This window comes from Prosopis cineraria, unplaced genomic scaffold (assembly GCF_029017545.1).
Source record: "Prosopis cineraria cultivar Desert tree isolate PC_DT_omini unplaced genomic scaffold, ASM2901754v1 PC9, whole genome shotgun sequence".
Lineage (NCBI taxonomy): Eukaryota > Viridiplantae > Streptophyta > Magnoliopsida > Fabales > Fabaceae > Prosopis > Prosopis cineraria.
Genome location: NW_026555340.1, coordinates 13364543 through 13381137, shown reverse-complemented (window position 1 = coordinate 13381137; position 16595 = coordinate 13364543).

Below are 16595 nucleotides of genomic sequence, written 5' to 3'. Positions count from 1 at the left end.
GATAATTTAATGAACGTTTTACAGTACAAAAAGATAAGTATTTATGTGCAAGAATGAGAGAAATAAATATTATTTTAATGCATATAATATAAGTACACATTTTACAAGGCATCCAAATCTTCTGATAAGGACTTAAACGAGTATAGTTTTTGGAATGCAAAATGAGGTGAGGTCCAGCTTGAGTAGAATGTCCAACAAAAATTATCCAAATTAAAATTTATGAATGTAATGTAAAAGTATACATCTAGTGTGCATGATTCCCAATGAGTACAATAAAAGATAACAGTTAGCCCATACTTGATAAGTGTTCCAAGAAGTTAAAGTGGACCCTACAACTTGTATAAGGACATACCACATGTCATTAAATGAGTAAGGTAATTCAAAATTCATACTTAAACTAAATAAAAGCAAGTAGGAAAAAGGATTAAAAGAAGACACCTTGCAAATCAAAATACAAAGTATGCCATTAATGAAGCTTATCAAGGAAGCCTTGTGTCTTGAAGAGAAGATCGTTTCTTCTTCTCCCATTATCTATTTTCATCTAGCACCTTAAAGAGAGAGGAAGAGAGGGTTTTAGAGAGAAGGAGAAAGTGGGAGATATTGAAGCTCTAAGTCAAAACTCAAAGGTAAATCATGATTTTTTTTTTCAAGTCATCTTTTACTTTCTCTTAGTTTCCAAGTATGCATGTAAGCTTTGCTAGCTTGATAGCTTTCTCCACCATGTTAGGCATAGGTTTGGGTGATGGAAATTGTAGACAAGTATGTGTTTAAGTTGTATATGGCATTGCATGTTGAGAATCTTGGTAGAAACCATAAAATTATAAGCTTGCATGTGGTTTTTGGCTTGGGTGTTATTCTATCTAAAATCTCTATTATATTTTTTGGAATTTATTGAAGTTTTGAGATATAGGAAGTGTTTTTTAATGTTAACTCATGTGTGCATTTAAGTCTATAAGTGTCTAAGAAAATGTATGAGATTTAAACCCTAAGTTAATCTGAGATTTAAATACAAGTTCATCACTATCCAAATTCAAGTTTGCATTATTACATGGTGGATTTATAAATTTATATTTTAAATCTCACCACTAAATTTGTGACATTAACAAAGGACATGTAAAAATTTAAAATAGTCATATTTTTTCTAAATCAATAATGTATAGAATTAGTATGGATTTTACAATTTAAGGCTAAAAATTTGGAAGTGACAGGAAGAGATTTTATAAAATTGAAATTTGCATGCTATTCTAAAAACATATGTATAATGGATTGTCTACTTTATATTTTTCTCAAATAATTGAGCTCATGGAGTTTAAGTGGACACTAGAATTATTCTCATATGATTTTTAATGAATACATTATGAATTTTCAAATTTTGGGTTGGAAATCTAGAATGAATGTATGTGCAAATCTAGAATAGTGTGATTCTCAAGATTTTAAGTTTTTTTTTTTACGCACAGGTTCTCTTGAGAATTATTTTTCCTTTGAAGAGGATTTCTCAAGGATTAATTAGAGACCCAGAATAGGCCCAAATGATGTTTCTAGAGTTAATTATGTTTTTTTTAAGTTAGAGTAAAGTTCAAGAAAAAATGATGTTATGTCTTGAGAATTCACTAATCCAAAGTTAATGGGCTTAATGTTCCATAATTTGGCCTAGACTAAGCTTGAATTTTAAGGGCATTTACTACTACCTAAAGCTAGTCTTGATGGACTAAAGAAGTTAAGATGAAGTTAAGTTCCCTTTAAGACCAATGATCCAAGGAAAGTGTGTCATGAATGTTCTACAATAAAGTTACGTAACCTCAAGAATAGTATCCTAGAGGCCTAAGGAAGTTGTGCAAGAGATTAGTACATGACATTTTCTAGCATTAACTTGAGGTTAAAATTTATCTTTTCATGGCTTCAAAAGTTAATGTAATACATGCAAATTCATGTGTGAGTCCTGTGAGAGCTCTAAGGGGCCTAAGGAACAAGTACTTGGCCAAGAGCATGAGGCCAAGATTATGATTTCTAAAGCTTTTTCTATGTTAAAGAATGTCTATATATTGCTTATGTTATTGGATTGTGGGTTATTAATGAATGATACCTAATCTGATCACTTACAGCATGACAAGCTTGAAAAGCATGTAAGAGAATTTTAATAAGATTATAGGTTGAAAGAGAACTCTCCCTTAAATCCATGTGCTACCAAATCAATTGCTAGTTAGAATTAAATTTGTAATGTCATGTTTAATCTCATGGTACAATCAAGTATCCATATGCCTGTATAGGTCACCTAATTTAGTCCTTAAGTTAAGTAAAGTCGAGGTAGATTAGGGTGCGTTCTTTAATTATTAAAGAATTTTTATGTTAATGTTAACCGTAGTATTAAATTCTTATGAAAGGATTTGATACTTGTGAACATAACTTGAGGTTAGAGACTTAAGAGGAAGTAGCTGAGACCGGTAACAAACTATTATGAAAGTCTTGTATTTATTTCATGAGTATGTTATAAGATGATATACTTGCCATATATGATTATGAATGTTAAATTCATAAACTGTTTGTGATGATGATGATATGTTGGATTCCTTAGCCAATGTGATGTTCCATGCTATGATTATGATCTATATCTACATGGCTTTGAATGTTTATGAAAAGTATATCAAGCTTTAAATACTTGAGTTATATAGTTTACTGCTAAGATTCCCTCAACTTTCACCCCTTCTAACTAACCATTCAAGCACTAACGGGACTAAAAAGGAAAATTTTGAGCTATAAATTAGGTGGCTTGTAAGCAAATAGGAGTCTACTAATAGCTAAGTTTGTATGTAATAAGGGGACAATTAGTCTACCTATCCTTTAGACACTAAGGTGCCATATAGTTTATAGCATAAAGATGTTATGATATTTATTAATGATTGTATCTTTGTGCATAAGTATTGTAATGCCCTTTACTGATATTACCATACACTCGACTACAATCTTACTAATCAAACCAAAATCATTTACTTTGAAATCTTTAGGATCCTACTAAAAGATTTTCAGATATTTTTTTATAAATCACTTGAGTTATAAAACCCCACACACAGTGGAAGCATTAAGTACATGTGCATTAAAAACTAAGAAAACATGTGCAAATCAGAAAAACAAAGTGAAATTTAGCACTGTACACCATAGCTCATGCTACATGCACCACAACATGTGGTATAGGGACTACAGCCATTCACTCTATGCTGTGCCCCGTGGCATGTGGGTACATGTGCCATGGTGCACACACTTAAAATTGCTGTCAAAATGTAGATTTTTGATATGAATTTCAAAGTGCGCCATTTCTACATCTAATATCCGATTAGGATGGTTCAAGCAACTACACGCAGTTTGTTTCAAAATCTAACTAATGACACTAGCTTCATCTCAATCTAATATTTCTATCACAAATTGAACACCCAAGTGTATTTTGACCATTTTATGCCAAAACTTGGTTACTTAAGTGTCTCAATTCAAAATCAAATGTCATTAACCATTTTTTAAACCTTGACCATGTTTAAATGGACAATACACACTTGATTGACCATACACATACACATATTTGGCCTGTAGACTGCCTATATCACACTTTGGGCCAAAACAACATTTTCATTTCTTAATCTCATATATGGCCAAATCATCACACATACTCTTCGAACATCTCATATCCATACATAAGCATATTCATCCACTAACCAATTCAATCATTTCACCATTTACACATATACAAAGGGCTAAAAAGCTTAAAATCATCAAACATACGATAAATATAACTTTATGCACATGTATTGAATCCTATGATAACTTATACACATCTAAGACTAATAATCTACAAAGTTATTACACCATATCTTACAAAGACTTAGGCGAGAAATGTCAACTCAGCCTATGTCGTTCCCCTTCAATCCACTAGTATCGAAACCTGAAAAATGTAAATAACCATGGGTAAGATAAAAATTTCAGTAACCAATATAATTCATTAAATATTTATTTCTACAAATAACCATACCAAAGTAACAAAACTAAAATAATATCAATTATATATCAACATATGAAATAATTTCATCCTTTCAAGGATTTCCATGTAATTATACACTAGCATGATCATCTAGTTGCCGAACCTCTAATGCTTCCCGACACGAAACCATTGGCTCTCTTGGATCAACCACTTTTTGACTCGAACACACTTTAGGTGGTAGAAATATTCAACCAAAGGTAATCTAACCTACTTACAGACTATGGTTTCCTTCTTCACACACTTATGATAGAGGCATCGTTGACTCCCAATTGCACCCTAACGGGCATTAGGGAGTTTCTAGACTGCTCGGATGTCCTATGGTAATAGTCCTCTAATATGATATACTAGATTACTCATGGAACCAGCCCATATAATATTGCATCGGATGTCCTATGGTGCCAGCCCGACCATATGGATTTTTCACTCACATATCTTCACACACACACACATCCCCACATATCTTGGGTGAACTCTTACCCTCTATGATTATGCTCTTTCACAATTATCACTACTTTTCTCCATATTTTCATAGCATATATATATGTATATCAACTGAAATCAATTAACCTTCCAGATTACATTTTACAAACCAATGTGCATGCTAAAACCATTTTCAGTAACAAATCATGCGTAAAACTCATAAAACCATAATTTCTCATTTGGTATTTACTTCTACATAGTTCTAATAGTTAATAAACATAATAAACTATATGGTTACCTCAACCCTTTTGTCCAATAGAATGCTTTACCCATGTAACTTTCTTACTCAAATCTATTTTCGCTTATCTACTTGTCACATACTAGAATCTACACAAAATTGGCATTCAAAGTCAATTTTGCTATTAAGAAAAAGTGTCAATTATCACAATTAAGCACCTAATTGCTATCAATTCCATAATTCACACTTGATTACATATATTACCGGTAATTACCTCTCATTTCAAATTTTAACCTTTTATAGCCAACGTTCTCTTAATACTCTCTCTCTCTAAATTAGGAAAAATATTGCCTATAGCTTTAAAGCTTTATCATTCTAACTCAGACCAATCACAAAGCATTAGTTTAGTTTTGAAGAACCTTTCTATTTCTATAAGGTAATAAATCAATTACTTAAAACTCCCAAATTTAATTTCTCACTAGTTAAAACTAAGAGAAAATAGGGTACAATTGGAGGTTAATGCAGTACGAGACTTACCTAATAAGTAACAGGTCGGAAACACCATCCTTACTCCTTATTTTGCATACCCTAGCAGATGCTCTACTCTTCTCCATGCCAAAACTCTTCTATCACATTTCTCCCTTCTATTTCACTAGCTAAACATGTCCTTATTAATCAAAGTTCTGCACCATGCACCACAACGCATCTATCCCCTACCGCGGCGCATGATATAGTGAAAGATATCCTCACTATGCTCATACACTCTACATCAAGATTCCACTCTTTTGCTCATATCTATTCATATAACATCCCAATAGGTCAAAATAATACTTCACTATCTGAAACCCTTATCCGTTAAACCACTAATTCATCCACTAATCAGTCATTAACATAGGATTACAAATTTAGGATGTTACAAGTACACCATAATGTTATAAGATGATAAAGGTGTATGGTGAGAGAAAGAGAGTGAGAGGTCACACTAAATCATGAAAGAACGAGATAAGAAAGATAAGGATGAAAATCTCACTAAGGCTTAAAGGACATGATTAAAAGTAAAAGAAGAGTTCTTTTTTAAAATTTTGTCTTGAGCTGGCCAGTGATTCATTCTTCTTGTCTATCTCCTTTGTGAATTACATGCATCAAAAGATGTAAATAAGAGTTTTAATTAATCCAAAAATAAAAGGATATAGTTTTAAAGAGCAAATAAGCAAGAAGTTTATTTTAAAGAGTTTTGTTGTATATGCTTGTAAATGCTTTTACATTTAAAAATGAAAGAAGTGTTCTCGTTTAAAATGTTGTGTGAGCTAGATGTAACTTGGACTAGCTCAACTATGAGAGTTATAGGTTAAGAGTGGTGAAATTAGGGTGCATTTTATTTAAAAAGTACTTATGTTAAGTTGAGAAATTAACATATGATATTTACTATTGTAGATTGAGATACATGGAACCTTTTTAAGGTTCAAAAGGAGATAGTAACAATCTTATACTATAGGTAACCCTTTTAGTAGCAAAAATGGTTGAGGTAACTAGATAATCTATATTATTTATTAGCTAGTAAAGTTTTCAATTAAAGCTGGTAAAGTTGCTTACAAGGGAATAGCATGCGCATATTAGATAATTTTTATGTGTGTGTGTGTGTGTTTTACAAGATTGGGGAGTTTTTGAAAAAGAGTAAAGTTGCATGATATAAATTATGAATAAAGTAGAAGTTATAAACATCTGTTATATATGATTTTAATTTTAAGAGCATATCATGACATGTTTTTATCTAATTATGTGGTGAAATTATGTAGTTATATAGTTACTTTATTTGCATGATCTAGTAGTAATATCAAAATGCATAAGTTGTGAAAATCATGATATAAGTGGGAGTGTGGTGACAAATCTATATGGTCCAAACCGCTCCATAGACATATGACCGTTATAATATGTACTCTACATTCTTGATAAAGTTTAGAGATTGAAGGATAGGTGGCACCCCTTGAAGAGGTTCGGGATGATTCGTATATATAATACCCTAATTATAGTATTAGAGGAATTCGTACTCTAAAAGTGAGAGAGAGCCTTTGGCTGAGAAATCCTCCACTGAAGGTGGGCAGATCAGATAAGACAAGCTAGTTCTTTGGTGAAACCTATGTATTTAATCAAAAGTAGTAGAGGTTCGGATACAAATCATGATCATGCATCTTATAGTAATGATATGACTCCTTACATGTATATGTGGTTATTTATCAATTAAAATTCCTTGTTTATAGCTTTGCATCTTAATTGATAATGTAGATTATCTTGGTTACTAAGATTTTTATCACATCCATTATGTTGAAGACCAACAAAGTACAAGGGAAAGAGCGAGCCAGAATTGGGTTTCTAGCTATCAGTTGTAATGCTCGTGTACCTTTTGATATGTGTATATTTTTGTAAATATTTAATAGCTTGTTTTACTAATAAAGAATCATGTCATTTTGATAGTTGCAATTGTATGTTATTATGGACATGTTGTATTTTAGCCCAAGTATGTATATGTAGTGAATATGTGGTGATTTTTATTGTAATAGGCTAAAATATTAGTATAAGTGCGAGGGCTGTTGTGTATATATATATATATATATGGTGATAATGTAAATTAAGTGTGATATGTGGCATTAAGTTGACCAAGTAGTGATTGTTAATGATTATATGAAATTAGGCTTTGAGAAGCCAAATTTTGTGTTTGATGTTTTATCTTGTATTTAAATGTCCAATCAAGTGTATTATGGTCCCTTAGACTTAGTTCAAACTCCATTCTTATAAGGTTTAGAATTTAGGTACTTCAAAGTATAAAATAGTTTAAAATTTGACTTTTTGCATCAAAATGTCCAAAATTCACATACAACATCATATCACAATAATCAAATTTCATTTTAAAAGCTTCGGCCGAAGATTTATTTTATAAAATTAATCAATTCACAACACAATCAGACAAATCGACAACGAAAGTAAATTATACATTCTTCAAATATGTAGTGGATATAACCCACTAGCATTCCTATCCCGATTGCATGCATTTCAACAAAAAATAAAACTGAGAAATGGTATGTGTGTCGCGACGGGCAGTCCGTGCACCATGGCATATGGCATAGAGCCACACACTTGCCCTTTCTGTGCTATGCACCGCAGCATGTGTTACCATGCGTCGCAGCACACCTATCTAAATTTTTGCTGTCATTTTGATAGCAAAAATGACGAACTTATGATATATGCCATTTTCACATACAACATCCGATTGGAGTGATTCAAGTGCCTACAAGAAGCTTAGCTTGTATACTAACTAATAAGATAGGTTTGAATATGGTCTAATAGTCCGATCAAAATTTAGACACTTAGGTGCAAAAAGTTACCTTTTCTAAAAATTTTACGCACCCAAGCGCTCAAATCGATCCCTTTCTTTCATTAGACCACACTAGACCTTAAACTAAGTCCAAAAGGATCTAATACACCTGATTGATCACAATTAGTCATAATCACACTCATATATTGAAAATTGACCCTTCTACAGCCAAATTCTATAATTCACTAACTTCACATACTTTGCCATTTTTTAGCAAAACTTAACCCACTTGGCTATTTCTCAACCCATACATATACAATCATATTTATAATATAATCTTAGCCTCTAAATTTCTCATTTCATCCTAATTTATCCCATGGCTTAAGATTCACCAACACAACCAACCATATCAACACAAACATACTCAAATCATAACCCCTTTGTCTCATTTCAACACATATACATATAACTAGGCTTGACTTCTCAAAAACTCAATTCAATACATGCATGCAACCCTATAGCAACTCATATACACTTATATATACAATCTTTCAATTTAGCTCATTACACAAACTCAAAGTGCACGATTTCACGACTCAAGCCGGTCCAGACTCTCTTCCCTTAGCCTGATCACTTCTTGACCCTGTAAACATGTAACCATGAGGGTGAGATAAAAATCTCAGTAATAGAATAACTCACTTCTATTGACTATCACATGCAACCATATGAAAGTAAATATAGTATATCATCAAAACCTCATAAAATAGCATTTATATCATACCTCATTTCCTTTCTCAACTTTTCCTCAATCACAAAGGATTCCATGTTATCTCAATATATTTCATCATATCACATAACATGCGAGCATGATCTCTACCAACCGAACCTCTAAATCACCTTGACACAAAACTATAGGCTCTTTTCAAACTAGTGTACACTTTCATTAGTCTTGAGCTCACTTACAATAATAGAATCACCTAACCAAAGATGTTCTAACATACAATACGGACTATGGTTTTCCCCAGTACACATAATAGGGGGTCGTTGACTCTAACACCGTATCACAAAGATACTAAGGAGTCTCTCAGTTCCAATACCATACCTCAATAGGCACTAAGGAGATCTTCTCTAACACCATGCCTTTCAAGGCTCTAAGGAGAATTATTTCTAACATCGCATCTTAAAGGGTACTAAGAAAACCTTGCCATATAGTCTTTATCATCTTCTACACTCGAGTGAACTTTCACCCCTGTGATCCTGCTTTTTCAAACCATTTAAGGTTCCCATTTATCATTTAACACCTTGCACATAACATATATATATATATATAAAATACTTTTCATTACAAATCACACATTTTTGTGCTATTTCAATCAAAAGCCGTTTCACACAAAACAATCACTCAATGTTATAAAACATGCTTAGTTTCAAATCGTTCCATGTACTACGTAGCATACTAATATATAGTTACAATAAACAGTCAAATAAAGAAAATTATTCAGTTACCTCAACTCTTCTATCATTAAAAAGGTTACCTGTGGATTTCAACTATCACACAAGCTTATCTTAAGCTTCCTTTCTCTACTCGCGCATCCAATATACCAATCTGAACACATTTGGCACATTTTAGTCATTTGGTCTATTTTGACCAAAAACTCATTTTTACCACTTAGAGCTATATTTATCCGTAAAATATTTTTCATTTATCCTTTCTAAGTCCATGACTACCCCATTACTATTTTACACCATCTCAACTGGTCTTATTTCACTTAAATCAGATTTTTGCCATAACTTTCTCTCTCTAAAGGCTAAAAGTGAGCCTATAGGTTTAAAGTTCTACCATTTAGCTCTAAACCAGTCGCAAAGCTCTAATTTAACTTTCAAAAATCTTTTTATTACTATTGGGCAAGAATCAAACCCCTCAAATTCCACCAATTCAATTTTCATATACTCATTTTTAGAGAAATTTGTACAGAATGGAAGGTAAGAGTTATACGTAGCTTACCTGAAAAGTTATTAATCCGAATCACCTTCCACTGCTCCAAAATAACTTGTCTTAGCTCCTTAACCCTTCTCCTCTCTCTGTCTTGTGTGTTTCTCAATTTTACTCCTATGAAATTTCTATATTTTCATGACTTCTGAAGGCAATTTTTGGTCCATACACCACGGCACATACAGCATGAGCTGCAACACGTGGCACAGTGAGATTTATTCTCACCATGCACACTTGCTTCGACTCGAAATGCACTTCTATCACCCATATCTATTCATACAACACACAAGCAAATCAAAATACCAATTTATCACCTGAATCTCTAATCCCACACTAACTTCTACTTTACTCTCAATTAATCTCTAAACTTAAGATTAAAAAATTTAGAATGTTACATGTACAGCAGTGCAAGAAGTACATATCACAGTGCATGTACCACTTGCTGGAGCATCTGAGTCAGAATGTGAAAAATTGACTTTTTTGCCCTAATTTTTTGTGGTTTATTTCTTGTTATGTTTCCATACTTCCTATGATATTTTAAAATATTTGTTTGAACTCAACCACCATTTTTTGAAGGGTTTTATCGAATCCTAATGTTTTTCAAATAAGTTTCTATGTTAATTCTTTAAACCCTTATATGATTATTTGAGGCTTAGGAATGCTTAGATTCCTAATAGCTATTAAGGTGATTTGTGGTAATGTTGAGGTAGACATTACACATCATACTGAATTTCAAATCAATGCCCATTTTCCTTTGCAACACTCCCTGAAAGGTTGATATGTACCTCAAACCATGATTAAAGACAATATCCTTAGGCACCCTATGCAATCTCACAAGTTCCTAAATGTAAAAACTTTGCCAACTTTTTCAACAAATCATTAACTCGCATTACTAAGAAATGGGCTAACTTTAATTTGTCAACCCATCTCCAATTACCCAAACTAAATCTTGACTAGACTATGTCTCTAGCAACCTTAAGACAAAATCTAAAAAAAAAAAACTATCCCACTTCCACTCTAATATGTCTAATGGTTGTAATGTTCATGTCAATCTCTTATGCTTGATTTTGACCTCCTAATAAGTCAAACATTGAGATACAAAGTTTGCTATATTTTTCTTCATTCTAGGCCTCTACTATTGCTGCTTCATATCCTATTACATTTTTTTCATTCTAAGATAGATCATATATCTACTCTACCTTCATGTGGTACAAAAACCCTATCCCAATACATTACAAATCCAATATCACTAAAACCTAAGTATGTGGTTTGCCTTTCCTCTGCATATTCCTGATCTCCTAATAGATACTCATCCTTGAGTTGTGTTGTCCTTGACTATACCAATTCTAAAACATAATTTTACCAGGGGCTCATCTTAACTCCTACTTCTAACTACCACACTTCACAAAGCCACTTGCCTCAAATCCAAAGAATCTAGTTTAAGATATTAGAACCACATGTAAAACTTAACACATGGATTCCAAGCTGTTTTAACTAATACCTAAACTTCTCTCTCTAAATTATCAAGAAAACAAGGAGTAGAAGTGGAGGAAAGAGATGGAAATTTCACCTCTAAGTTGTGACGTGCAAATCAACTCCCAAGCACTTGAATCATGATGCTCTAGTAGAGCCTCCTCTTCTCTCCCATAATCATTCCTTGAAATCTCACTTCTCTTCTATTTTCCAAAGCTAATTCATGACTTATAAATTTTGAAAATGTGCCATGCACCACAATGCAGCATGCACCAATTGGGGCCTATGACTCAATGAGAAAAGTCTCACTTGTCTCATGCCATCTCATCCCAATCTAATCTAAACTCTGTTTTAGCCTGACCCTAAAGCTACCCAATAGTTTAAAACACCTATTAGCAATCCAAAACATGATTAATTAAATTAATCCACTTATTTAATAATGCTACCTTTAATTAGTAATTAAACCTTGAATTAAAAATTTAGGATGTTACATGGCTTATCTAACCTATATTCTTTCAAGCCAATGAAAGGATTTTCTAAAAGGAAAAGGAAAAAGTAATCAAATTCTTAGATTGAATATCTCATGTGGTTAACATTTGATAATTTCTTTCCTTATGTCATGCCTTGGGCTATTGAGTTCTCGTTTAAAAAATACATTAACTTTGATGAAAAAAACCCCAACTTACATTTAATGGGAGTAAGGTAAGAAGAGAATATACATCAAGAGAAAATAGAGAAAGACATAACGCGTAGGCTATATTTAAAAAGACAAACAAAAAATAAAACCATTAAGGCTAGGTTTAAATAACCTAAACAATTCTCGTTAACCCTCTTTAAGCCAATGGATTTAGACCCATAGCCATTATAGACTAAAATTCATCCTCCTAACATAAACCCTAACTTAAATCTCCAAGAAAATAGAAGAGAAAGAGAGGAAAGGAGTTTAGGAATCTTACCTAAGGTGTTTAATGGCTTAGAAATGCCCTTAAACCTCTAACTTCACAAGCCCTAGCAGAACAATTCTCTAGCTCTTTGTTCACTTTGTTTCTTTCTCCATTTTTGAATTCTGACATAGCTTTATGATTGTAAATTGTTGACCATGCATCGTGATGCACGCACCACGTGTCATAACGCATGGCACAGAGAGATCCCTCCTTTATTGATGTCACTTGTGTAGTGCAACAGAGGTTATGCAAGCCACGGAAAGTGGCACAGTCCTATAATTCTCTAATTTTTCTCACTTTTATGTGTTCGGGTGACCCAACTTTGCTTCATAATTGAATCTAGGCTAAAACTACAACTAAAACACCTATTCGACCTCTCTAGCCATACACCACATCAATTTACTTAATTACCCTAGTTAGGCTTAGTTAATCAAGGCTAAATTTCTAGGATGCTGTACACTCATTCTGAGATAAGCGAGTTTTAAGAAATTTAAAACAATTGCTTTCACTAGAATACTCAAGTATGCATGCATCCCTTTTAAGACAAGCATGTGTTAGAAGGTCAGTGAAAAATAATGTTTCTAGAATATAAGACAAGCGAGTTTTGGTTCCAACACAGGTGTGAACTAAATCTAACTAAATTCTATGACGCATTCTAAAGGCTGAGACACACGTATGTCTGATCCAAGACATGTTTGCATTAGACATTAATCAAGGAATGCATTCTAAGTATTTTGAAATGGAGCTCTATGGCATATGAGCCTATGATCTGTTCTAAAAGAACATTTTCTTACCATACAAAGTATGAAATTGCTCTTAATATAGTTTTCACAATTAAGAGAAGATAAAATAAATAAATTTATATAAGCTAAGTCTTTTCTTGCTCTTTATGGTCTTGAGATTTTGTCACTTAGATTAAGATTAAATAATATACATAAGTGACAAATCCCTTTTTCTTGGTTTTGTAATTATCAAAACTTATGGTTCAATATCGTTTGTCATGATGCATGACACAAAGGGCACTAGTCATGTGAATGTTCATTATATCACAAGCCACAATGGATGTTGACAGTCAGGGCTAATAGGAGCAAGGGGGAAGGTAGTCAAGGCAAGAAGTAGACAAGCTCTGCTTCTTTATAAATGCCTTATTAACTTTTGAGTTAAATGCGCAACTAAATATATATTTATGTAAACATTGCCAACTAAGAAAGCATGACCATTTTGATTGCACTTACATGATATAGATGTTGTGGTCATGTAATTTGGCCTGGGAATATGAGTTATGTGCTAAAGCTATGCTATGAGACCAAATTATTAATGTAAGTGTATATTTAGTAGTATTGAACTTGTTGTAGTGATTAAATAGATATTTTGATTGGCCAAGTGATATGTTGAGAATTTACCTCTTTTTGTGATTTATATTAGGGTTTATGCTTACAATTTGCATCTATAATGTGTTATTATCTATGTGAATGTTTCATTAGGTGAATGTCAGTCCATTTGACTTGGTTCAAGTCTCAATGGAAGCTAATGGCATTTGGTGTGGGAGGAAGGCACTTAGATGCATGTTAATTTTGGAAAAGTAACCATTTTGCATTTGGATATCCAACTTTCAAATAGGTTATCATTTTGGAATAAAACCAATGCCATTAGTTAGAGTTGAGTAAGATTCATGTGAGTGCTTGAACCACTCCAATCAGATGTCAGACGGGAAATAAAATATGCTAAAAGTTGGTTCCAGGATGCTGTCATAACTGTATAATGCATGGCGGCGTATGGCAAAATAAGGAAGTAATCCCTTTATATCATCTATCACTGCAGATGGCACTTAGCTACCACACATGGCCCCTTTTTAGGGGGAAAATACAATTTTGCCCCATTTCTATTTATTTCTTTTTTATTTAATCCATGTACTTCTCATGTATCTTAAGCTTTGATTTTTATCACATGTTAAGCTCAACCAATGTTTTAAAAAAGATTTTTTGTGATCACAGATGGTATTAACTACTGTGAGTTATGGAGGAGGAAAACGCCCCTTATGGGTTATACCGGATGAATTACTACTACATGGGAAAGGAGTCAGGAGAAAAACTCAGTTTGGATTTACAACAAATGCGCACACTCAGAGAGAAGAGAGCAAAGGAAGGAAGTCTGTTTTGGGAAATGCCCAAATTGGCTTCACATATAACCCACCACACGTTGTGGTTATTTGATCGTGCATGCAACCCGAATACTGTTCACAGTCAGTTTCAATATGACAATGGGAACAGTACACTTATGGACCCAGGCTTTCTTATATTCTGATAAAACCCGATGTATTTATATTGGAGCTGATCCAGCCACCGAAGATGGATAATCCAACAACTACATTTAGTCCCCTGGATCTCATAATAGCTTCTTTCTAATAATTTTGGCATCGCGCCACGTGTATGTCACCCGTGGGTGTGTTTCTAACTTTCTATTATGGTACTATAACTAAATGGTTTTAGTAACTTTGTGGGACTTTGAAGCCCTGAGGCACTTAATGGTTATATGTACTTATTGCTTGAACAGCCTGTCGCTTTTCAAATTGTAGATGAAGTTCTTTTCTACTCATTCATATTATGTGTGTCTAATATTATTGGAAAGTTATCATATTAACTTGCCAGAAAATTTCCCAAGAATCATAGAAATAGGCATATCTTATTATTACGCTATTAATATTAATAAGCCATGCCTCAGTTCAGATTAATTCCATTAACACTAAGTTGATATAAGCAATTACTCATTTCAAAAATTCTTGCATGGACTTTGGTGTACCATGTCACTCATTGTCTGTCCAATTAAAATATGCTATATTAAATGATTGTAAGCATAAATTTATTCTAACCATTGATGATGACAAATAGAAAATCCTTAGGAAAATACTTCCTCATTCATGTGCTCAAGATCATCCAAGTTACTTCAAATCTTCGGATTTATCTACTAAAATATGCTTAATCCGTGCTATGGTCTTTAGCTTATTTATCATCAAGCACTACATATATATTCTTGTAATGGAATATGCGTCATTAACGAGCAATAAACGGAGATCATGGAGCAAGCTTCTCCAGGGATAAATCTCTAAGCTTTTCAATGGGTGATTAATGATGTACAAATTACCAGCTTCCATATCTTTTCTTGCCAGTGACATTTTTCTAGGTATAAATCACCACAAACAAGCGTGTGTGCACATAATATATTCCCTCTTTTGTTAAATATATTTTTGTTTTCTAATGTCAAACTGTTCGGTATTTAAAGCCAACAGTTCTGACTAATCTGAATTCAAGCTGAGTTGGGCCTCAAACGGGGAGTAACTTTTTCAAGAATATTTTCTCCATTTCTATCACCCCAATGATTGAACCTAGAAGCTGATAGTTAAAGAAATCGGACCCCCTTATTTATGATTCAATATGCGTTGGTTTTTATTAAATTATTTTCCTTCGATGGAACACAGCGCAAGTAAAAAATCACATGCTCCCTAAACCCACGTGAATCTTGCACTAAAATATTTTCTACAAAATTAGGAGGTGCGGTAACTGTCATAATATCTTCACGTCCACCTCCTCGAACTCCCTCCATTAAAAATTATAATTTATTTTTTATTGAATTATATTTTTCAATACATTAATTATTTTAAAATTGATATTATTTTTATATTTATTTTTATTTAAAAGTGTCTCTCTTTTTGAAGGTGAATCATAATTGAGTGATTTATTTATTAAAAATATTTTTTAAAAAAGATAGTTTAATTACCCATTGAAAGAAATTAAAAGTGCACTATATTTTAAACATCCAACCTAAAATATATATATATATATATATATGCTTCATACACTAGTGCAAAATACTATTTTAATAATACAATTTTCGTGACTACAAATAACTGTGAAAATAGATTAAATGAAAAATTTATAAATATTGATTAAAATTATAGTTCTTATGAAGAAAATCACCTTAGAGTGTTATTTCCATAATACATTTTCTTTAATATTATGAAATTTAAAAAAATTATTTTAATTTTTATATTTAATGTTACTCTTGTTTAAATTGCAATAAAATTAATAATGTTAAAATATCTAATGTAATAAAAATTTTGTATTATGTAAATTAATTATGTATATTGTTTATTAATTAATATTATAAATTATTTTTTCATATTTTAATGTTTAATT